The sequence below is a fragment of the Scyliorhinus canicula genome, chromosome 8 (assembly GCF_902713615.1).
Source record: "Scyliorhinus canicula chromosome 8, sScyCan1.1, whole genome shotgun sequence".
Taxonomy (NCBI): domain Eukaryota; kingdom Metazoa; phylum Chordata; class Chondrichthyes; order Carcharhiniformes; family Scyliorhinidae; genus Scyliorhinus; species Scyliorhinus canicula.
Genome location: NC_052153.1, coordinates 184,725,173 through 184,747,923, shown reverse-complemented (window position 1 = coordinate 184,747,923; position 22,751 = coordinate 184,725,173). Strand labels below are relative to the sequence as shown.

At 49.1% G+C, this 22,751-nt stretch overlaps 1 long non-coding RNA gene across 1 annotated transcript; it reads right to left on the bottom strand.

The window, feature by feature from the left end:
* Positions 1 to 9,014: 9,014 nt before the first annotated feature.
* LOC119970725 lies at positions 9,015 to 21,346 on the bottom strand. Its single transcript, XR_005461667.1, has 3 exons — positions 20,760 to 21,346; positions 19,852 to 19,954; positions 9,015 to 9,189 (listed from the first exon to the last, which is right to left on the bottom strand). It is a non-coding gene; the product is annotated as an uncharacterized LOC119970725 (long non-coding RNA).
* Between the last annotated feature and the right edge of the window lie 1,405 nt (positions 21,347 to 22,751).

The following is a 22,751-nucleotide window of genomic DNA, read 5'->3' as shown; positions in this document are numbered from 1 at the left end:
CATTTACTATTACCACCTGCACCCCCTCCAGTTTCCCACTGACCATAATGTACCGACCTCCCACATCCGAGACTATTCTACCCGCCTCAAACACCACCCGCTTATTGATCAGGATCGCGACCCCTCTAGTCTTTGAGTCCAGTCCCGAGTGAAAGACCTGACTGACCCAGCCTTTCCTCAATCTAATCTGGTCAGTTACTCTAAGGTGCGTCTCCTGCAACATTACCACGTCCACCTTCAGCCCCCTAAGATGCGCGTGTCCTCTTGACCGGCTGTTTTAGCCCTCAAACATTCCAGGTGATCAGCCTAGTTAGGGGCTCATTGCTCCCCCCCCTTCGCCGATCAGCCATCCCCCTTTTTGAGCCCGCCTCCAGCCCATGCTCCGCGCCTCCACCGATCTGCCTCCAGGCAGCCTCCGCCCCCAACCTCCTCTCTGTCCCTTAGCCCAAGTCCCTCTCTTGTCAGCAGATCATTTACCCCCTCCCCCTCTAGTAACAACACTCTGCAACCCAACCCCTTTAATAAACCGAACATATGCACACGCCTCACTGCGTTTCTGTGAGCTAGCCTGCCCAGCTAGCTTAGTGGCCCCATCCCTGGTGCCTGATAGCCTCCCATCTATTGTTCCCTCCCCACCCACACCCCCACTTATACAAACATACTCCAACATCAAACAATCCCCACACAATTGCCTGAAAGAAAAACGCCAAGACCTAAACAAGCACACCTCCATCCCCCAACAGTGCAAATGAAAACCTTAACTCACTCAGCTCTGCCACTGGTCCTAAATCAATGCGAAAGGCGTTACAAACAGCTTCCACAAAACTAAAAACGAGAAACTTTTTTTTTTGAAAGAACAGATAAACAAAACAAAACAAGAAGGTTGCAGCAAAGTTCAAATGTTCTCAGTCCACCACCAGTCCTTTCCTTTTTGCGAAGTCCAGCGCGTCCTCAGGCGACTCGAAATAAAAGTGCTGTTCCTCGTGCGTGACCCAGAAACGGGCCGGATACAACAGTCCGAACTTCACCTTTTTCTTAAAAAGGATCGACCTAATCTGGTTGAAGCCTGCTCTTCTCCTGGCCACCTGCACATTCGGGTCTTGATAAACCCGCAGGATACTGTTGACCCAGTTACAGCTCCGTGTCTGCTTGGCCCACTGTAGAATGCGCTCCTTATCCAAGTACCTGTGGAATCTCACCACCATTGCCCTCAGGGGGTCTCCCGTTCGCGGCTTCCTCGTGAGTGCTCTGTGAGCCCTGTCCAACTCCAAGGGTCGGGAGAATGCCCTATCCCCCAGCAGCTTCTCAAACATGTCCGCGATGTGTGCCCCAGCGTCCGCTCCTTCGGACCCCTCCGGGAGCCCAACGATACTCACGTTCTGACGGCAGGACCTATTCTCTCGGTCCTCCACCTTCTCCAGGAGCTTCTTCTGCTGGTCTCTCAGCATCCCCATCTCCAACTCCACCGCAGTTTGATGGTCCTCCTGCTCAGCCAGCGCCTTCTCTACCTTCTGGATCGCCCGATCTTGGGCGTCCAATCTAAGCTCCAGCTGCTCAATTGACTCTTTTATCGGGTCCAAGCAGTCCCGTTTCTGCTTAGCAAAGCCTTCCTGAATAACTAGCATCAGCTGCTCCATTGACCACTGGGTCGACAAACCAGAGGCCCAGTCCTCCGCCATGCTGTCTCCTGCTGCAGCTTCAGCCCAAGCCTTCTCTGTCTTTCTGTTTCTGCCTTTACGAGCACTTCTAGTCCTTCTCTCTATGCACCGATGTGGGAATTCAGTACACAATTTCCTCTGTCATCAGTTTCACAATTTAAGTCCGGTAGAAAATCGGGGGAAAAGGTCCAAAAGTCCGACCCGAGTGGGAGCCACCAAATGTGTGGCTTACTCCTTCATAGCCGCCACCGGAAGTCCCTCTCAACTACTAACACATTAACATCTTTCCTTAAATAAGGACACCAATACTGTGCACAATACTCCAGATGTGGTCTCATCACAGTAACTTTTCACAGCTTTTCACAGTAACTTCATTGAAGCCTACTCGTGACAATAAGCGATTTTCATTTCATTTCATCAGTGCCCTGTACAACTGAAGCATAACCTCCCTATTATTGTAATCAATTCCCCTCATATTTAATGATAACATTCTATTAGCTTTTCTAATACATTGCTGTACCTGCATACTAACCTTTTGCAATTCATGCTCTGACACACCCAGATCCCTCAGGATCTCAGAGCTCAGCAATCTCTCACCAATCAGATAATATTCTTTTTTATTCTTCCTGCCGAAATGGACAATTGCACATTTTCCCAAATGGTACTCCATTTGCCAGATCTTCGCTGACTCACTAAACCTATCTACATCACTTTGTAACTTCCTTCCGTCTTCTTCATATCTTACTTTCCTATCTGTCTTTGTGCCGTCAGCAAATTTAGCAGCCATACCTTCGGTCTCTTCATTCAAATCATTTTTAAAAAAAATAATTTTTATTGGAATTTTTTGAAAAATATATATCAACGAAACAATAATAACAATAACAATAATAGTAATAAACACCCCCCGGCACCCGTAACAACGCCTATAACAAACCCCCCCACCCCCCTCAACCCCAATAAACAACAAAATAAATTAACAATAAGCAAATTAACTTAAACACTATCCCCCTAAACCACCCCCCGTTTCCTCCCCTCCCCCCCCGGGTTGCTGCTGCTGCTGACCTAGTACCTTATCATTGAGCCAGAAAGTCGAGGTTAGGCTGCCACCTCCTAAAGAACCCTTGTACCGACCCCCTCAGGGTGAATTTGACCCTCTCCAGCTGAATGAATCCCGCCATGTCATTAATCCAGGTCTCCACGCTCAGAGGTCTCGCATCTTTCCACTGCAGCAAGATCCTCCGCCGGGCTACTAGAGACGCAAAGGTCAAGACATCGGCCTCTTTCGCCTCCTGCACTCCCGGCTCCACCCCAACCCCAAATATCGCGAGTCCCCAGCCTGGCTTGACCCTGGATCCCACCACCCTCGACACCGTCCTCGCCACCCCCCTCCAGAGCTCCTCCAGTGCCGGGCATGCCCAGAACATATGGGCATGGTTCGCTGGACTCTCCGAACACCTGACGAACCTGTCTTCGCCCCCAAAGAACCTACTCATCCTAGATCTGGACATGTGGGCCCGGTGCAGCACCTTGAACTGGATGAGACTAAGCCTCGCACATGAAGAGGAGGAGTTCACCCTCTCCAGGGCGTCCGCCCATGTCCCCTCCTCAATCTGCTCCCTCAGTTCCACCTCCCACTTAGCCTTCAGCTCCTCTACCGACGCCTCCCCCACCTCCTGCATTACCTGGTAGATGTCAGACACCTTCCCATCCCCAACCCACACCCCCGAAAGCACCCTATCCCTTACCCCCCGCGGGGGCAGCAAAGGGAACCCTTCCACCTGTCGCCTAGCAAACGCCTTGACCTGAAGGTACCTGAACATATTCCCCGGGGGGAGCTCAAACTTCTCCTCCAGGTCACCCAGGCTCGCAAATCTCCCGTCGATAAACAGGTCTCCCAACTTCTTAATGCCCGCCCTGTGCCACCCCAGGAACCCGCCATCCATGTTCCCTGGGACAAACCGGTGGTTCCCCCGCAGCGGGGCCTCCACCGAGCCCCCCACATCCCCCCTGTGTCGCCTCCACTGCCCCCAAATCTTGAGGGTAGCCGCCACCACCGGGCTTGTGGTGTACCTCATTGGAGGGAGCGGCAGCGGCGCCGTTACCAGTGCCTTCAGGCTTGTGCCTCCACAGGACGCCATCTCCATCCGTTTCCATGCTGCTCCCTCCCCATCCATTACCCACTTACGTACCATCGAGACGTTAGCCGCCCAATAGTACCCAGAGAGGTTGGGCAGCGCCAGCCCCCCTCTATCCCTGCCCCGTTCCAAAAAGACCCTCCTTACCCTCGGAGTCCCGTGCGCCCAAACAAATCCCAGAATGCTGCTGTTCACCCTCCTAAAAAAGGCCCTCGGAACGAAAATGGGGAGGCACTGAAACAAAAAAAAAGACCTCGGGAGCACCGTCATTTTAACGGACTGTACTCTACCCGCCAACGACAATGGCAGCATGTCCCACCTTTTAAATTCCTCCTCCATCTGCTCCACCAACCTAGTAAAATTGAGCTTGTGCAGAGTCCCCCAGCTCCTAGCCACCTGAACCCCCAGGTACCTAAAACTCCTCACTGCCCTCTTTAGTGGGAGCCTACTAATCCCCTCCTCCTGATCTCCCGGGTGTACGACAAACAGCTCGCTCTTGCCCAGGTTCAACTTATATCCCGAGAAACTCCCGAACTCAGCAAGAATCACCATCACCTCCGGCATTCCCCCCACCGGGTCTGCTACATACAACAGCAAGTCGTCTGCATACAGCGACACTCGGTGCTCCTCCCCCCCTCGCACCAAACCCCTCCACCTCCTCGACTCCCTGAGAGCCATGACAAGAGGCTCAATTGCCAGCGCAAAAAGCAAGGGGGACGGGGGGCACCCCTGCCTCGTCCCACGGTGGAGCCTGAAGTACTCGGACCTCCTCCCATTTGTCGCTACACTCGCCATCGGGGCCTCGTACAGCAACCTCACCCATTTAATAAACCCCACCCCAAACCCGAACCTCTCCAACACCTCCCACAAGTACCCCCACTCAACCCTGCCAAAGGCCTTCTCCGCATCCAATGCCACCACAATCTCCGCCTCTCCTTCTGCTGCCGGCATCATTATCACGTTTAGCAGCCTTCGCACGTTAGTGTTCAGCTGCCTCCCCTTCACAAAACCCGTCTGATCTTCATGTACCACCCACGGCACCCAGTCCTCTATTCTAGTGGCCAAGATCTTCGCCAGCAACTTGGCATCTACATTCAGCAGTGAAATCAGCCTGTATAGGGGTCCTTATCACGCTTCAGGATCAGGGAGATTAGCGCCCGAGACATCGTCGTGGGTAGAACACCCCCCTCCCATGCCTCGTTGAAGGTCCTAACCAACAGGGGGTCCAGCAGGTCCGCATATTTCTTATAAAATTCAACCAGGAACCCATCAGGTCCCGGCGCCTTCCCCGACTGCATGTGGCCAATCCCACTGACCAGCTCCTCCAACTCGATCAGCGCCCCCAGTCCCTCCACCTGCTCCTCCTGCACCCTTGGAAATCGGAGCCTGTCCAAAAAACTCTCCATTCTCCCTCCCACCGATAGCGGCTCCGACCGGTACAGTTCCCTACAGAAGCCCCTAAAGACCTCATTGACCTCTGCCCCCTGCTGCACCACATTTCCATCTCTATCCTTCACTCCACCAATCTCCCTAGCCGCGTCCCGCTTACGAAGCTGGTGCGCCAGCATCCTGCTCGCCTTCTCTCCATACTCATAGACCGCTCCCTGCACCTTCCTCCATTGTGTCTCCGCCTTTCTGGTGGTCAATAAATCAAACTTGGCCTGCAAGCTACGCCGCTCCCCCAGCAATCCCTCCTCCGGGGCCTCCGCGTACCTCCTATCCACACTCAACAGCTCCTCCACCAGTCTCTCCCTCTCCCTCCTCTTCCCCCTCTCCCCATGGGCTCGGATGGAGATCAGCTCCCCCCTAATCACTGCCTTCAGAGCCTCCCACACCATCCCCACCTGGACCTCCCCAGTATCATTGACCTCGAGGTACCTCTCGATACATCCCCGAACCCTCCTACACACCTCCTCATCAGCCAACAACCCCACGTCCAGACGCCAAAGCGGACGCTGGTCCCGCACCTCCCCCATCTCCAGATCCACCCAATGCGGAGCATGGTCCGAAATCGCAATAGCCGAATACTCGGCCTCCTCCACCCTCGGGACCAGTCCCCTACTCAAAACAAAGAAATCAATGCGGGAATAAACCCTGTGCACATGGGAGAAAAAAAGAGTACTCCCGAGCCCTCGGCCTCCCGAACCTCCAGGGATCTACTCCTCCCACCTGGTTCATAAACCCCCTCAACACCTTGGCCGCCACCGGCCTCCTGCCTGTCCTTGAACTAGAACGATCCAGTAGGGGTTCCAGCACCGTATTGAAGTCCCCCCCCCCATGATCAAGCCCCCCACCTCCAGGCCAGGAATGCGGCCCAACATACGCCTCATGAAACCAGCATCATCACAATTTGGGGCGTACACATTAACCAACACTACCCTCTCCCCCTGCAGCTTACCGCTCACCATCACATATCTGCCGCCACTATCAGCCACAACCTCAGAAGCCTCAAACGCCACCCTCTTCCCCACCAGGATCGCCACCCCCCGGTTCTTTGAGTCGAGCCCTGAGTGGAAAACCTGCCCCACCCACCCCTTCCTCAGACGGACCTGGTCCTTCAGGTGGGTCTCCTGGAGCATGGCCACGTCCGCCTTCAGCCCCTTCAGATGCGGAATCACCCGGGCCCGCTTAACCGGCCCATTCAACCCCCTCACGTTCCACGTAATCAGCCGGATCAGGAGGCACCCCGCCCCCCTCCCCCGTCGACTAGCCATAGCCCATCGACTGCTCGCCCCTGGCCAGCACCCATTCGGCCCGTTTCCCACGGCAATAGAACCTCACCCTGACCCCCCCGACCCGCACCAACTCCTCCCTGGCCAATCCAGCAGCAACCCGGTATCCCCCCCCCCAGGCTAGGACCCCTCCGAGCCGCGACTCTCCCTCCACTGTACTCCCGTGAGCCAGTTGACGTCTGCTGACCCCGGCAGCTCCCGCTCTAACTCCGACCCCACCGATATGAGGTCCCCCTTCCTCCCCTGCATCAGCTGCTTGGCACCGCTTCAGCGCGGGAAACCCGGTCTAATAACCACGCCCCCTCGCCACCAGCTCCACCCCCTCGTCCCGCAGCGCGGGAAACCAGAGAAAAGCCCGCGCTTTCACACTGCCCCACCCCACCAACGCAGCTCCCAAACCGCAGTCCCAACTCAACCACCAACTCCGTACAAACAAAGACACAGATCTTCATTCAAATCTTTTAAATACATTGTCAAAAGTTGAGGCCCCAGCACTGATCCCTATGGCACACCACTTGTCACATCCTGCCAACCAAGAAAAGGACCCATTGATACCAACTCTCTGTTTCCTGTTAGCTAGCCAATCTTCTATCCATGTCAATATGCTACCCCCTGCACCTTAAGCTTTTATTTTTCACAACAACCTTTGACATAATAATAATCGCTTATTGTCACAAGTAGGCTTCAATGAAGTTACTGTGAAAAGGCCCGAGTCGCCAGATTCCGGCGCCTGTTCGGGGAGGAATTGACCCCGCCCTGCTAGCATTGTTCTGCATTACAAGCCAGCTATTTAGCCCACTGTGCTAAACCAGGCATGGCATGTTATCAAATGCTTTCTGGAAATCTAAGTAGAGCACATCCACCAGTTCCCCTTTATCCACAGAACCTGTAACTTCTTCAAAGAATTCCAGTAAATTGGTTAAAAACGATTTCTCTTTCTTTATTTTACATGGGATGTGGGTGTCGCTGTTTAGCACAGAGCTAAATCGCTGGCTTTGAAAGCAGGCCAGCAGCACGGTTCGATTCCCGTAACAGCCTCCCCGAACAGGCGCTGGAATGTGGCGGCTAGGGGCTTTTCACAGTAACTTCATTTCAAGCCTACTCGTGACAATAAGCGATTTTCATTTCATTTCATTTTTCATTACCCTTGAACTGACCCAAGGCCATTGTAGAGTTAAGAGCCAACCACATTGCTGTGGGTCTGGAGTCACATGTAGGCCAGACCAAGTAAGGATGGCAGATTTCCTTCTCTCAAGGACACTAGTGAACCAGATGGGTTTTTACAACAAACGATGGTAGTTTCACGAGCACCATTGCTGAGACTAGCTTTCAATTCCAGATTTGATGAATTGAATTTAAATTCCAGGTGGTGGCCTGTGGTGTGGTGACCCTCAGGTTAAACCGCCACCTCTCAAAGGGGAGAGAAGTTGAAGGTCCTCTCCATCAATGATGGAGCGGTGGTCACCTATCTTCCTGCTGGACCTGGCACTTACACCCGACCAGTTGCCCTTGTTTTCGAGCTTCGGGAGGTGATGTGAAGATTTTCCCAAAGAGAAGAAACCGGAGAAGCTTGTCCCTGTGCATGATAAATAATTGATGTGCCGCTCAGGGTTATTGCTGACTTGGAATGATGTGAGTTCAGCCGCCCCTTATCCATCTCTCGTGATGTTTAATTTCCATCGACCTCAATAAATCTCCACTAAGCTGATATTGTCAATTTTATAGTGTCACCCAAAGTCACAATTACTCTCAATGGTTCCCTCGATGACAGGGCCGAGACATTTCTTCCACTCATCAAGTATCGATTTTCTTCTGCAAACAGGACCCTGCTCAGACTAGTTGCCTTTGGCCAGTTATTTTCTTGCGTTTTCCAGTTATCTCACAGAGGAATCACCGTCCTCACTGAAGGCTCTGATATCTCTCTCTCCCCTCTTTGCTACTATCTGTCATGGAAGGGTCTGACACTTACAGGGTTATTGTTGCACTGTATACAGTACCACCCTCACAGTAACGTAAGAGGGCACATAACCTAGACCAAGGGGCCAGTGTTGCATTGAGCAGAGTCGTGTTAAGACCTAAGCATGGACATAGCATTGGGGGGGGGGGGGGGGGGGCGCAGGGGGAGGCACAATGGCACAGTGGTTAGCATGGTGGGTGGCACAGTGGTTAGCGCTGCTGCCTCACAGCACCAGGGACCCGGGTTCGATTCGAGCCTTGGGTCACTGTCTGTGCGGAGTCTGCACGTTCTCCCCGTGTCAGCATGGGTTTCCTCCGGGTGCTCCGGTTTCCTCCTACAGTCCAAAGATGTGCAGGTTAAGTGGATTGGCCATGCTAAATTGCTCCCTAGTCAGATGAAGAGCAGTTGGGAACTCTGCTTCATTCGGTAGGTCCGATTGCAGATTACATCATTGCAAAACAGGGAATTAATGAATAATCCACCAAATTTGAGGAAATAATAAGATTTTCAACATTTATTTCAACTTCAGGAGCAAAAAAACACTAGAAATAGCTACATTTGATAAGATATAAGCCAGGGTATCCATTGATTCATTCATCAATGATTTGTACGGGATGGCAGACGGTTATGAATTCAGAGATTTAAAGGTTGAACTCACCAGAAACCAAGTACTGGCGGACGTAACAGATGATGTCCTCTCTGACCTCCTAAAAGCAAAGGAAGATGTTGTGGTGATATGCATCACTGTAGATACACAAGGGGTTAATGTAAGTACATGTAGACTAGCTAGACACTAGAGGGAGCACCAGAGACATGACACACAAACACCCCACTCCTGGGACCATGCCTTGTTATGCTCTTGGCGTAGCACAAGCTGCTTCCTTGATGTTCACTCTGACAAAGGAAGGTTCAGGCGTGGAGATAACTTCAACACGTTTATTAAACTATTCACAATTCTCCTACTCAGATTCGCCTCTACTGTTAATCCTTCTATAGCTACTCAGACTGACGAACCAGTCTGCTACAATCCAGGTGGTGGGTATGATGTTGAATCAACCCTGTGTCTGTACTCACTGAGTGTCTCCACTGGAAAGAGGAAGATCATGTGTGCTGTGTCCTTTATATATGGGTTGGTGTAATGCCCCCCTGTGGTAGTGTCACCTCTGTGTGTATCGTGAATGCCCATTGGTTGTGTCCTATCTTACTGACCTATTGGTTGAGTGTCTGTGTGTCATGTCTCTGGTGCTCCCTCTAGTGTCTAGCTAGTCTACGTGTACTTACATTAACCCCTTGTGTATCTACAGTGATGCATATCACCACAGATGTTACCCTGGAAAAGGCAATCCAGATGGTTAGACAGTCTGAACCTGAAGAGCCTGTTGGGGCAATCTTAAGGAGAGAGAGTGAAACATGGTGAAGAGGCCAATTCTAAATCCAGCGTACCAAACCACCAAGACACAGGGACAATGCAATCCCCGAAATGGCCAGCAGAGCAACTTTTCCGACGCTGTGGAGCCATCAGTGTCCTGTGAGTGTAGCCCGATGCTTCCACCGAGACGGGATTGAACGCTGTGGCAAACTGCAAGGCAAGAACTCTGAAATGCTTGGGAGACCCCAAGTGGATCCATGCGGTTGCGACTGCAAACTCAGCAGACACGCCGGCATGCTTCCTGGGCGCGGTCTCTTGGTTTTCCTTTATGGAATACAAATATTTTTGTCAATGGCCACCTAATAAATTTGAATTTAGATTTGGGTGACAGTCTGGCCAACCAGGAACCGTGGCTGAAAGACCTCTGGCTTCGACCAATGGGCACACCAGCTTGGAGGGATCTGACGTCCAGTCATTGGGATGATCTTGGTACACCTGAGGTTTGGCAGTGGATGTACATCTCCATAACCAGCCTTTCCCTCTCCTGAGCAGGGATGCCTCAGGTGCCCTCAAGATGGCAGATGACGTCAAGGCAAGCATTGTTGTTAACCAATTAGAACCGGAAGATCGTGAGTACTCAAGAATTAAAGAAATTCGTGACTGGGACTTCTGAACTCTTCTCTCCTTCCAGAGCAGGTTTGTCCATTCTCATTGCAGGTTCCCCCCCCCAAAAAAACCCTCAGATGGTCAGACCAACCTATCGTCCACAAGATAACCATGACACTGTGAGTGGATGAGAGTGATCAGTGGCCCAAGAAGCCTCTATCTCCAGGCCTGATGACAGCACAACAGGTCAACAGTGCAACATCCGTCAGCATCCCACGGCCACAAGAGGTGCTAGAAGCCGGTAGCAGTCGCCCATGGCCAACAACAAAAGGCAGTGGTAATAATAGTGATAATGTAATAATAGTTACAATGTAGTAATAGTGAAAATGTAGCATTAGTGATAATGTTACATTAGGGGCTGGTTTAGCTCACTGGGCTAAATCGCTGGCTTTTAAAGCAGACCAAGCAGGCCAGCAGCACGGTTCAATTCCCTTACCAGCCTCCCCGGACAGGCGGCAGAATGTAGCGACTAGGGGCTTTTCACAGTCACTTCATTGAAGCCTACTCGTGACAATAAGCGATTTTCATTTCATTAATGTAGTCATAGTTATAATGTAGTAATAGTGATAATGTAGTGATAGTGATAATGTAGTCATAGTTACAATGTAGTTATAGTGAAAATGTAGCATTAGTGATAATGTAGTAATAGTAATAATGTAGTAATAGTGATAACGTAGTAATAGTTATAATGTAGTAATAATGATAATGTAGTAATAGTGAAAATGTAGTATTAGTGATAATGTAGTAATAGTTATAATGTAGTATTAGTGGATAATGTAGTAATAGTGATAATGTAGTCATAGTTACAATGTAGTTATAGTGAAAATGTAGCATTAGTGATAATGTAGTAATAGTAATAATGCAGTAATAGTGATAACGTAGTAATAGTTATAATGTAGTAATAATGATAATGTAGTAATAGTGAAAATGTAGTATTAGTGATAATGTAGTAATAGTTATAATGTAGTATTAGTGGATAATGTAGTAATAGTGATAATGTAGTAATTGTGATAATGTAGTAATAGTTATAATGTAGTAATAATGATAATGTAGTAGTAGTTATAATGTAGTATTAGTGGATAATGTAGTAGTAGTGATGATGTAGTGATAGTGATAATGTAGTGATAGTGATAATGTAGTAGTAGTTATAATGTAGTGATAGTGATAATGTATTAAAGTGATAATGTAGTAATAGTTATAATGTAATAGTGATAATGTAGTAGTAGTTATAATGTAGTATTAGTGATAAAGTAGTAATAGTGATGATGTAGTAATGGTGATAATGTAGTAATAGTGATGATGTAGTAATGATGATGCAGTAATAGTGATGATGTAGAAATAATGATGATGTAGTAATAGTGATGATGAAGTAATAGTGATGATGTAGTAATAGTTATAATGTAGTAATAATGATGATGTAATGATAGAGATGATGTAGTAATAGTGATAATGTAGTAATAGTGATAATGTAATGATAGAGATGATGTAGTAATAGTGATAATGTAGTAATAGTGATAATGTAATGATAGAGATGATGTAGTAATAGTGATAATGTAGTAATAGTTATAATGTAGTAATAGTGATAATGTAGTCTTCGCGATCACTCGCTAACCAGTTTGATTTTCCACCGACGATGCTCTGTGTCACTGGTCACGGGTTCCGTGGGTCCTTGCGTGGCTGGTGAGCCCGGCCCTCGAGTCCCATTTTCGACCACACACTTGGCAGGTGTTTCCGGGAGGTGGGATCACTACTTGGACTTGAGACCGCTTGGTATTCCTTTCACAGGCTCCTTTTTCCAGGCCTTCTCTTGCCATCAGGTGTTCTGAAAGAATTGTGTCCCTTTAAACAGGATGTTACTCTCAGTAGGTCTCTTCTGAGAAAGAGTCTCCCAGGCGTTGATATCTATGTTACAGTTCTTGAGGTAAGCCTTCAGGGTGTCTTTGAAGCACTTCCTTTGTCCTCCTCTTGTTCAGAAGCCTTCCTTGAGCTGGGCGATGAAGATTTGCTTTGGCAGTCGGCACTCTGGCACCCTAAACACTTGGCCAGCCCGGGCAGAGCACAGCCTTTTGGGTCAATTCATTGGGCCACCAGCCAAACCAATCAAACCGAGTCCCGGCCCATCTCTGTCATTGGTGCCGCACAGTCCACATCTCCGATTTGAACCCGCACAGACTGACACAGTGGTCCCTCCTGCTGCTGAAGTCCTCTGCTTGAATTAAAGGCACAGGCCTCAGTTTCCTTCTGCTTGAATTAAAGGCATAGGCCTCAGCTTCCTTCTGCTTGAATTAAAGACACGGGCTGCCTTAAAGACACTAAACAGTCCATAAATAATCCATGGATCAAAAAATGTAACGGGGCAAAATAAAAGAAAGGAGAATTAAGAGAATAGGGAGGGAACGACCCTTACACCTGTAAATCAGTTCGAGGCGGGTTGGTCCTGGTATCCTAATCAATATTTACCCCTCAACCAACATCATTGAAAACATATTATCCGGTCACTGGGAACTTGCTGGGTACAAATTGGATGCTGTGTTTTCCTGCACTATAACAATAATTACACTTCAAACCTCTATTTGTAAAGTATTTTGTGATATCCTCATGTTGTGAAAATGGCAATGTTCTTTGTTTGTTCTCTTTATATTCCTGCTTCTCTTTCTAATTTCTTTCCCCCCACCTCCCCCCACCCCAGACCTGAAGGTGTTGGTTTCCAGATGAGATACTGTTCCGTGGTCACCTGCCGCTCTCTGATTCCTTACCCAAGTGGTGATTATTTATGTATGAGTGTTGACAATGGGAGTCATCAACTGTGAAGTCCATTAAGTCACTCAATGCGCAGATGGACTAAGGGCTGGTAGATAAATGCTGGTGATTTCGACATGCCATGTGTGAATAATAAAAAACTCAAGAACATTGCAACACTTATGCAATTTTATGACCATATGTTGGTGGGTGGCAAGGTAGCAAAGTGGTTATCACTGTTGCTTCACAGCTCCAGGGTCCCAGGTTCAATTCCCGGTTTGGGTCACTGTCTGTGTGGAGTCTGCACGTTCTCCCCGTGTCTGCGTGGGTTTCCTCCGGGTGCTCCGGTTTCCTCCCACAAGTCCTGAAAGACGTGCTGTTAGGTGAATTGGACATTCTGAATTCTCCCTCTGTGTACCCGAACAGGCGCCGGAATGTGGCGACCAGGGGATTTTCACAGTCAGTTCATTGAAATGTTAATGTAAGCCTACTTGTGACAATTATAAATATTCCTTCAGTGAATATCATTTTTTCCTTGTCACATGGCGGCATTTTGAAAGGCATCTGTGGTACCACCTAGAGTAGGTTGGCATAATGGTCATGTGTTATTCCCGGTTAGAGGCTGTTGCCATTTGAGGGGGGGGGGGGGTCACGCCCGTACTTGGGGAAAGTGGGAGCGCCCAGGCGTCCCTGGGGTGGGGGGGGGGGGGGGTGCTGTGTGGTGCAGGGGCAGTTCGGGGCTGGTTTGCGGTGTGGGGGGAGGGGTACGGCCAGCCGTGACGGACCGCCCACTCAAAATGGCGGCCTGCTAGCGGGTTTCCTTCGGGAATTCCTTGTATCATCGGCATGCATAAATTTGCATGGACGTGGGATAAGGAATTGCTTGCGGCCTGTGCTCCCAGGGGGATGCTAAATCGGTTGTAATTTACCTCTGGCGGGTCAACAAGTCTCCCAAACGGAGAATTCACCCCCTTGTTTTAATTAATCACCTCAAGCCTTTGTGTTTTTAAACAAAAGCGCAAGCTTTATTCTTTCCCGAAAACTTAAACAATACAATCTCTATTAACTTAACAATACGGCTTATAACTACTTATGTTTTGCATCATGTTGGCTTTTTGCATCCCCCTGGAATTCTGTTATAAGACGCATCAATTTTAAAGTTATTTACTTCTGCTGGGACTACCCGTGAGTACGTCACAGTCCTCTGGAGAATTGCCCACAGCTCCAGCGATTCTCAGAGGTAAAAACCTGCATTTTCCAACTCTTCACTATGGGTGCCTTGTTCTGGTTACTTTTCCAATACTTCCAAGCTAATCTGTTGGTTGTTTTCTTTACCACAAGACTCTGTGGGGACCACTGTAGATCCTTCCACTGATTTAAAAGTGGGACAATCTTCACGCTTCTCTCCAACGCAAAATTTAACCTGAAATTAAGCCTTATTTTTGCATTCGGCATGATGAAAGGTGGAGTTCGTTTTTGCTCTGCTTACAGTGCAGGTCTATCTAATGGTTATTGACTTTGACTATCTTCTCTCAGTGAGCTGTATCCCGCAGACACCTGATCCAAGCTGTAAACACTGAGTGTGGATGGTTCTGTGTTTCTTTATATGGCCTCAACTAGTTTCAGTCTGCCCAGAGATTTTAGATTCCAAACCTCAGGTTCAGGGTTCCTTCCCCCAGAAACTGGCAGGATCAGTTTCCTTTCTCTGTTTCCCTCTTTCTGCCCACCAGATAAGGAAGATTTCAAGGTCATGGGCAGTGGCTGCTCATACTTCAGAGAGGCCAGGGTAGGAGAGAGTGCCAGAATCAACAATGCAAAAGAGCGCAAAAGAGTGAGACACCATCAAGCAGCTTACAAAAGAGGTGGACAACGCAGTTTTGGGCCCCGGTATCTTAGGAAGGATGTGCTGGCCTTGGAAAGGGTCCAGAGGAGGTTCACAAGAATGAGCCCCCAGAATGAACAGCTTGTCGTATGAAGAACGGTTGAGGACTCTGGGTCTGTACTCGTTGGGAGTTTAGAAGGATGAGGGGGGTCTTATTGAAACTTACAGGTTACTGCTTGGCCTGGATAGAGCGGACGTGGAGAGGATGTTTCCACTTGTAGGAGAAACTAGAACCAGAGGACACAATCTCAGAGTAAAGCGACGATCTTTTAAAACAGAGATGAGGAGGAATTTCTTCAGCCAGAGGGTGGTGAATCTCTGGAACTCTTTGCTGCAGAAGGCTGTGGAGGCCAAATCACTGAGTGTCCTTAAGACAGAGATAGATAGGTTCCTGATTAATAAGGGGATCAGGGGTTATGGGGAGAAGGGTGGAGAATGGGGATGATAAAAATGTCAGCCATGATTGAATGGCGGAGCAGGCTCGATGGGCCGAGTGACCTAATTCTGCTTCTATGTATTATGGTCTTATGTATGGAAATATTCAAGCAGTACTGAAGAAAGAGATTTAAAGTTAGGAGGAACTTGTATTTACATGGTGCCTTTCATAACTTTGTGGTGTGAAAAAGCACTTTACAACCAATGAACTACTTTAGAAATATAGTCAATATTACCGTGTAGGAAGCACTACAGCCAATTTATGCACAGTAAGCTCCCACAAATAGCGCAGTGATAATGAGATGGTTAGTAATAGATACTGGATTGGATAATATGAGGGGCGTGATCTAACCACCAAATAACAGACTCATGCTGTGGCACCAAGGATAACCCTGCTGCCAAACGGGACTCTTTTTGTTTTGGCCTGGGAGAGGAATGCCCTTTCGAGGCCGCACTTACCTCGTCTCCTGCACCGATGAGCTGAGCTGAGCCATTTTAAAATGCCACCCCGATCTCTCGACACCCCCCCCCTCCCTCGCCTCTGGACTCTCCGCAACATTCCTCTCAATGGGTCCTCGAACCCCCCCCCCCCCCCCCCCCCCCCCCCCCCTCATGCCTGGAACTGACAACCTGGCATCCTGTCACCTTAGTGCTGCCAGCCTGGGAGTACCAGGGTACCGCTGCACAGAGAGCCTGGCCACCCGAGGGCCTCCGAGGGCCTAGGCGACCCCCCGAGGCCACACCTGGCCCACGCTGCTGTGGACCAGTGCTGAGCGGTTCCTATGGCGAGGTCTCCCAGGCGCGGGCGAGATTCAGATCGCAACGTCTGGTGAGGTCTTGTTAGATCTTGCGTGGCGTTATGAGCATCGCAAACCTCACAAAAGGCCTCTCGCGAGATTTAATGGACATCACCGAGTTGGACGCGGCGAGAGCTTTCGATCGGGCCCGGGAAATCCCTGCTGACGGTCAAAATACTCCCACCGGCTCTTTTATTTCTCGGTGAGAGGTTTAATGGTTTAATGGGCTGGATGATTATGCTACGGTCTTCAGGACACCCATGTCAGGACAAAATGGCAGCTCCAGGCCTGTGCCCGCTGAGATTGGCAGCACAATCTCCCTGGAGGAGGCTTGCTAACTGGTACCATGTCTTGTTATGCTCTTGATTTAGCATAAGCTGCTTCCTTGATGTTCACTCTGACAAAGGAAGGTTCAGACGTGGAGATAACTTCAACACGTTTATTAAACTATTAACAATTCTCCTACTCCGGTTCGCCACTACTGTTAATCCTTCTATAGCTACTCAGACTGACGAACCAGTCTGCTACAATCCATGTGGTGGGTGTGATGTTGAATCAACCCTGTGTCTGTACTCACTGAGTGTCTCCACTGGAAAGAGGAAGATCATGTGTGCTGTGTCCTTTATATATGGGTTGGTGTAATGCCCTCCTGTGGTAGTGTCACCTCTGTGTGTATCGTGAATGCCCATTGGTCGTGTCCTATCTTACTGACCTATTGGTTGAATGTCTGTGTGTCATCTCTCTGGTGCTCCCTCTAGTGTCTAGCTAGTCTGTGTGTACTTACATTAACCCCTTGTGTATTTACAGTGATGCATATCACCACAGCAGCCTCCTCCCTCACTATCCTATTAAGGATGACGGATGACGGATGGCGGGAGGCAGCATGGTGGCCCAGTGGTTAGCACTGCTGCCTCACGGCGCCGAGGGCCCAGGTTCGATCCTGGCTCTGGGTCACTGTCCGTGTGGAGTTTGCACATTCTCCCCGTGTTTGCGTGGGTTTCGCCCCCACAACCCAAAGATGTGCAGGGTAGCTGGATTGGTCAAGCTAAATTGCCCCTTAATTGGAAAAAATGAATTGGGTACTCTAGATTTATTAAAACAAAGGATGACGGATGGCTCTTGGTGCTTCCAACCTGATCAGCGGGCTGGTTGCTCTGGAGCTTTAGGAGCCCCACTGGGAGGGGGTGGGTGGGGGAGGGGGGGGGGGGAGGCACTGCCGAGGCAGATCAGGAACTCTGAGAACATCTCAAGATGGGGCTGGTTTAGCACAGGGCTAAATAGCTGGCTTTTAAAGCAGACCAAGGCAGGCCAGAAGCACGGGCTCAATTCCCGTACCAGCCTCCCCGAACAGGCGCCGGAATGTGGCGACGAGGGGCTTTTCACAGCAACTTCATTTGAAGCCTACTCGTGACAATAAACGATTTTCATTTCATTTCACGGAGGCTCCCTCAGAAGTGTACATTGAGATAAAAGATTCTGAAGGCGGAGGCCCCACAGAGAGGAGGGGAAACCATGCCTGTGCAATTGTTTGGGCTGTGGGTGAAGTCTTCTCTGCCAAAGGTCCATGCAGTAGGGCGACTAGGGGCTTTTCACAGTAACTTCATTGAAGCCTACTCGTGACAATAAGCGATTTTCATTTTCATTTCATTTCATGGAGCCTCCAGCTCTGATGACCACCCCCCTACCAAAATGAAACCACGTCCATCAAGCCAGTGGCCTCCACATGCAGTGGGGTGAAGCCTCGGCTATGGTGGCAAAGTCCTCAAGATCCGCCTTAATTATAAAAATGCTAATTGACGACCTGCCTTCAAGGAGTGGACAACCATCCCTTCTCCAGGCTTCCCGGGTAGGCCCCCTAGCGGCCGGAATGTGAGTGGTAGCCATCCCATCTGGAATCCCCCCCCCCCATTTTCCCAGCCATGTGCCCTCCCCACCCCGCCCTCCTCCAAAACCATCTCCATGGGTCAGGCAAAAATTCAACCCAATGCCTGACTGGAAAGACAGATTTAATTTCTAAAATTCGGTGTGTTAAATTCAAATAAACTTTATTCAGTGTGTGTACCACAAGTGTGAGGGAAGATAAATTCAGTCGGAAAGAATTGGCCGATAGGCAGGTGGAACAAACCAACAAGTAGAGAGAGTAAACATGGGAGTGGCAAGTTATTGTGAACCAAAGGTTTCTTCGCTCCGCGAGATGTTGTAAATCACAGAGGAATAATGTGGAGGAAGTGATGTCACTAGAACAGTTCTCTGTGCAGATACAATCTGTATATCAACCCGATGAAGAACATAGGTGCTACTCTTAATAGTGCATCAATTTTAACTGGATGCGAGAGCACAAGAACAGGAATATCATTTCAATGTAACATTACAGCAGATAAACCTAAACGCCAGTAGGCCAACATAGAAGTGCCAAGAATACACACTGGCAGGCATGTGGTGAAGGGATGGTGTGATGCCAGCGACCACATACACATCGAATTTACAGTGCAGAAGGAGGCCATTTGGCCCATCAAGCCTGCACCGGCCCTTGGAAAGAGCACCCCACTTAAATCCGCAACTCCGCCCTATACCCGGAATCCAGAAACCCCACCCAACCCCTTTGGACATTAAGGGCAATTTGGCATGGCGAATCCACCTAACCTGCACGTCTTTGGACGTGTGGGAGGAAACCGGAGTTCCCGGAGGAAACCCACGTAGACACGGGGAGGACGTGCAGACTCCGCACAGACAATGATCCAAGCCGGGAATGGAACCTGGGACCCTGGAGCTGTGAAGCGACAATGCTAACCACTGTGCTACCCTGCCGTCCCTGGACACGTAACAGTACACCAAATACCAGTGCTCATTTTATTGACGTTCAAACAATTTTGACTCAATGCATTTGCGAGAAGGCCAATATTGTGACGAGGATCTTCAGAATAATGTGCCGGCCATGCGTACAGAATTACAGGGATCCATTTCAAAGAGAGCATTAATCATGATTGAGAAAACCGCTGGTAATTTTCCTTTGAGGGAAAAAATATGAATTGATACTGCAGAAAATGAGTTCTGATAGAACGGAGCAGTCAGGGACCATGAAGAAATTAGCCGGACCAATGAAATGGTCGATAGCATTAGTGAATGTGGATAAACTAATTTGCAGCAACAATATATCAGCGAGTGAGTGGACATTCTCATGACCACACTCGAGGGAGGTGATGGGAGGACTTAGTATTGATTCATTCAAATCGAAACGAGATTGATTTCTTTCAGGCAACATCATTTTGGGAATACAATATGTGAATAATCTGAGGCACGATGGATGGTGAGAGGGCAGGATTCTGGGGGGGAATGGGTGATTTTTGGACCTATGGTTTGCAAAGAGATTCATCACTTCGGGGTTTGCTCACCTCAGGCCTGGATCTGCTGGGGGCTATTCGACCGGGATTGATTGCTGAGGAAGGAGCTGTGCTCCAAAAGCTAGTGATTCCAAACAAACCTGTTGGACTTTAACCTGGCGTTGGAAGACTTCTTACTGTGCCCACCCCAGTCCAACGCCGGCATCTCCACAATGGACCTTGACATTTTTCGTGTACCATTCCCTGTGAAAAGATAATAAAATGCTTGAATCTCAGATATGTGACCAAGAATATACAATTAGGATATTGCGATTTCTCAATAACAAAATCATGAGGCAATTTGCCAATAATTGTTTTATAGGATTCTGGCAACTTTAATTGGAATCCAGGTTATGCGCAATCTGTATTGCTACAGGAGATACAGGCAGTCCTCAACTTCATGATGTTCAAGGTACGATGATCGTGTTGCAACGCTGGTAAATTGACGCCCCGTTTCAATTTTACAATGTCGCTTTCGACTTTACAATGCCACGCCAGTGTGTTCCTGTGTGTGCATTGACATTCTGTGCTGTTTATCTATATGACTGGACCGGTTGAATTGCCTTTATTAGGTTGGAATCAAATGTTTTATTCTATTAAATTGTTCTGGCACAACGGTGGCGATTTTACTGCATTTATGCATTTTGCTGCATTGAATATGATTCACAGGCATTCAAGATTAAGCTGGCTGCTGACAGTGATTGCAGGCTTCATTATACCCCCCGCACTAACCCAGGAACTTGTGCTAAAGCGTGCAGGCATCAATAGTCGTCTCAGGGACTTGTGTGGCAAGAGTTGAGAGTGTTGCTACCACAATATGTCTTTAACCCGTATGCAGTGGACAAATGACTGCAAGTCGACTTGTTTAAATCAAACAGTATTTATTCGCACTCATACAATGTTATCGTTAAACAATCACACCATCAACATAAGTTATTCGACTGAGTACTACAAGTCCATACGAGATCTTAACTTCTGAGTGACGAGCAAGTACCAGACAGATATTTACCTGTGTGCTGAATCCTGTGGTCCTCAATGTCCAGTCTGTTCCTGGTCTTCCTTCTGTTGGTCGGGTGATGGTCCTCCTCATGTTGGCCGGTCAAGGTCACCGTTGTTTCGTTGCTCCTGTGGAGAGAGATTCTAAGATGGAGCAGCACCTTTTATCCTGCTTGGATTTCGTGTCCTTTTGGGAGGTCTCTGGGCCATTGCCAATCAATTGATCAGGGCTCGATCACCCTGATTGATCAAGTTCAATCAGGGGCTGCCACATCAACTTCGGAATGGGCACTGAGTTTCTTTATACTCCTCGATTGCCAGTGCGAATCGGAGATAACGGGCACCCTTGCCTCATTCCCCTGTGCAGCTAAACGTATCCGGAGCTGGTGGCGTTCATCTGTACCCTCGCCATCGAAGCACAGTGCAGGGTTTTCACCCATAAGGTGAACCCTTCTCCAGACCCAAACCATTCAGGTACCTCCATTTTTAAAAAATGATTTAGTTTTCCAATAAAGGGGTGATTTAACGTGGCCAATCCACCTACCCTGCACATATTATTGGGTTGTGGGGGTGAGACCCAAGCAGACATGGGGAGAACGTGTAAACCTCACACAGACGGTGACCCAGGGCCGGGATCAAACCCGGGTCCTCTGCGAACCACTGCGCCACCGTGCCGCCCTCCAGGTACCTCTTGAGCCTCTTGCCTCCGCTCCATATTGTCCATGGCCGTTGCGGCTTCCATTGCCGCCTCAACGGCTGCTGGGGGGTCGTTTCTCATCCACCCCCCCCCCACTCTATCTTTGGAGCTCAGAGCTCATGGAATGTATCAATTTGTCCATCAGCGCCTGGGTCTGCACTGGGAGCTCTGTGGGGTCTGCCCTCACCGGCTCTGTGCCCACAACGTGCGGTTCCCCGCTCCGAGGCCGAGGTTTCCCTCCCCTCGTCGTTACTGGCCGTTGGGCGGGGCGCTCATTCTTTCCCATCCTGCTCGGCAGTGCGGTCAAATGTGGGTTAGTCTGGGAGATAATGGGTACTTTTGGTGTCCATTTGTTGGGGTTAAAAGGCCATAATCGAAGTTCTCAGACGACAGCAAACTTTCCTGCGTCCACTCACTCATGGTCGCCCCTGGAACTCCACTGTTCCATCTCAATTTATACCAAAGTGGGAAATTCTACTGAAGGTTAAGGGCAAAGTCAGTCTTTGTTGGAGAAAACCCTATCCTCAGAGCCAGGCCAAGGTGGGACAAGGGCCTTCCCCAATTTCTGAAAGTTTGGTTCAAGAAAGGAGTTATCCTCTTAGGAAATAGGAAACCAGTGGCTAAGTTGGATTTGAAACTAAATGTGTGGAAATTGTCTGGAATTTGCACTTTGTGTAACTTTTTCATTAAGTGCAACAACACCCTCATGTGGCCATTTGTATGTGTCTGTATAGAACCAAACCAGAATAACCCAGTTTCAGTTGTGCACTTGAATCCAAGGGCAGCACCAGTCTCTCTTTGCCTTGCCAATATATCACAGTAGGATCGTTTACATCCTCCCGAGACAGAAGACAGAAGGTTGGGTTAATATCTCATCTGGAAGATTGCCCCTCCAACAGCACTGCGCTGAAGTATCAACCTGGATTATCATAGAATTTACAGTGCAGAAGGAGGTCATTCGGCCCATCGAGTCTGCACTGGCTCTTGGAAAGAGCACCCTACCCGAGGTCAACACCTCCACCCTATCCCCATAACCCAGTAACCCCACCCAACACTAAGGGCAATTTTGGACACTAAGGACAATTTATCACGGCCAATCCACCTAACCTGCACATCTTTGGAGTGTGGGAGGAAACCGGAGCATCCGGAGGAAACCCACACACACACGGGGAGGATGTGCAGACTCTGCACAGACAGTGACCCAAGCCGGAATCGAACCTGGGGACCCTGGAGCTGTGAAGCAATTGTGCTATCCACAATGCTACCGTGCTGCCACGATTCTGTGCACAAGTATCTGGAATGGAGTAT